The 2,667-nt window shown below is 33.8% G+C and overlaps 1 pseudogene; it reads left to right on the top strand.

The window, feature by feature from the left end:
- Nucleotides 1–2,667, top strand: part of LOC107711330 (general transcription factor IIH subunit 4-like) — a 10,095-nt pseudogene that overhangs the window by 1,740 nt on the left and 5,688 nt on the right.

The following is a 2,667-nucleotide window of genomic DNA, read 5'->3' as shown; positions in this document are numbered from 1 at the left end:
ATAATAATAATAATAATAATAAATGTTTCTTGAACTGCAAATCAGCATATTAGAATGATTTCTGAAGGATCATGTGACACTGACGACTGGAGTAATGATGCTGAAAATTCAGCTTTTGATCACAGGAATAAATTACATTTTAAAATATATTCAACTAGACAGCAGTTATTTTAAATAGTAAAAATATTTCACAATATTACTGCTTTTGCTGTATTTTGGATCAAATAAATGTGGGCTTGGTGAGCAGAAGAGTATTATTTGAAAAACTTAAAAAATCTTACTGTTCAAAAACTGTTGACTGGTAGTGTGTAGCATATTTTTTTTTTCCAGATGCCACTTGGTTTGTTTTGTATCTAATAATATTCATAATTTTTATATGTGGCTTAATAGTCCAAATACATTTCTGGGCCTATTATAATAATAAATCTGAGGTGACTCCGAGATGAATGCTGATTGGCTCGCTCTCATTCATTTTCAAACAGGGAACTTCCATCATTGGCAAAGAATTATGTGATGCGTTTGCTGTTTTTAGACCATCCACTCCCACAAGCTGCAGTCGCGCTGTGGGTTAAAAAAGACAGTCAAAAGTAAGTGCAATAGTTAGTTCTATCATTCTAATACAAATCCACATGTTAGAATGATTTCTGGAGGATCATGTGACACTGGAGTGATGGCTGCTAAAATTAAGCATTTTCCACCACAGTAATAAATTACATCTCACAATATATTAAAACAGAAAGTCGTTATTTTAAATCGTATTATTATTTACAGTAATGCTGTTTTCACTGTTTTTAATCAAAAATGAATGCAGCCCTGATGAGACTTTTGAACAGTAGTGTTATGTATCTATTCTTATTTATGCCTTTCTTTGCTTTTCCTAGAGACCATGATCAGTGTGTGTCGGTGTTAACCGGGCTACGGCTCTGGAACAGCCAGCACCTTCAAGGTGGACTCCAAGGCTTTGTGCTGAACCCTGTGTTTAAAGACAACCTGAGAATAGCACTTCTAGGCGGGTGAGGGACACAGTTTAGATTGAGAACCGTCATAGTGTTGTGGCAGCAGATTTACTAGACTAATGTTCACTTTGTCAGTGGTAAACCGTGGGCAGATGAGGGCAGCAACCTGAGTCCCGATCGTCATGGGAGGGATGTAGAGAGTCTCGACCGCTATGCTATGGAGCGTTGGGAGGTCATCCTTCACTTCATGGTGGGCTCTCCCAGCGCAGCCGTCAGCCAGGATCTGGCCCAGCTCCTCATACAGGCCGGGCTCATGAAGAGGTAGAGCACGCCATCACTCCACTGATGCACCAACTAAAGTAGGTCAGACATGAAGGGTAGGCAAAAAATGATCTTGATCTGTTTTTTTCTTTCTCAGCGAGGCTGGTGAGGCTCCTTGTATCACATCAGCAGGGTTTCAGTTCCTGCTGCTGGACACAGCATCTCAGCTGTGGTACTTCACCCTGCAGTACATCAAAACAGCACAGGTCAGTGCATAACATATAGAGTCTGTACATTATAGGCCAGATTTACTAAGCGCTTGCGCCAGCGCAAAACCACTTTTGGCATTAAAAATCTACTGTCAGTATTTACTAAAGCCACACAGTAAAAAAAAAAAAAAAGCAATGAACTTATTGCAGATGCATTTGTAGCTGTTTCCCTTTAAGACGCAATATTTATGGGAGAAGAATATTTAAATAAATTATGCAAGGTGATTTACTAAGGTTTGCGAACTTCTCATTAATGAGGGAAGGTGAAAACATTTCCGTTTTGAATGTTACCATGTTATTGCTGCATTTACGGCTTTTTGATTAATTAAAAATTGAGAAATTATTTTAAATTTAAAATGACTCATAAATCACACCAAAAACTATGATGCAAAATATATATATATTTTTTTCAATATTGATCAGAAATCTTATTTGAATTTATCATTGTATGGAATTTAAAAGAACATATAATCTGAGAATTACCAGTATTAGCCCCATTGGAATTAATAGGATTGAATTAAATTCCAAATGAGTCCATTGACTTTATAACTCATGATTGCTCAAAAACATTCAAAATTTTTTTTTAAACCTACATGTTTAATTCTAACACAACATCATAACGACATAGATATTATTCTTAAAGGTTTTAAACAAAATAAAAAAATGTTACTTTCATAAGCTTTCACTTTCAGATGAAAAACGTGATAAATTTTTCATGCTGCAATGGTTTGTCAATAGGTGTACGTTTATCAACAAAATTCACTCCAAAAAGTGTGTGAGATATGGGGAAAAGGCCAAATATATATACTGTATATATATATATACAATATACAGTATATACGATTAATCGCATCCAAAATAAAAGTTTTTGTTTACATAATATGTGTGTGTACTGTGTATATTTATTATGTATATATAAATACACACACATACAGTATATATTTAGAAAATATCTACATGTATTTACATGTATATATTTATATTCATGTAATTTAATTTATATATAAATATATTTAATATATAAACATAACATATTTTTCTTAAATATATGCATGCATGTGTTTGTATTTATATATACATGATACATATACACAGCACACACACATATATATTATGTAAACAAAGACTTTTATTAAAGCAATAAGCCCCAAGAAGCCATGGTTTACAGTGAATTTATAACA

Source organism: Sinocyclocheilus rhinocerous, unplaced genomic scaffold, assembly GCF_001515625.1.
Source record: "Sinocyclocheilus rhinocerous isolate Xijiao unplaced genomic scaffold, SAMN03320098_v1.1 scaffold86, whole genome shotgun sequence".
NCBI classification, from domain to species: Eukaryota; Metazoa; Chordata; class Actinopteri; order Cypriniformes; family Cyprinidae; genus Sinocyclocheilus; species Sinocyclocheilus rhinocerous.
This window is presented reverse-complemented; position numbering and strand designations above follow the sequence as displayed.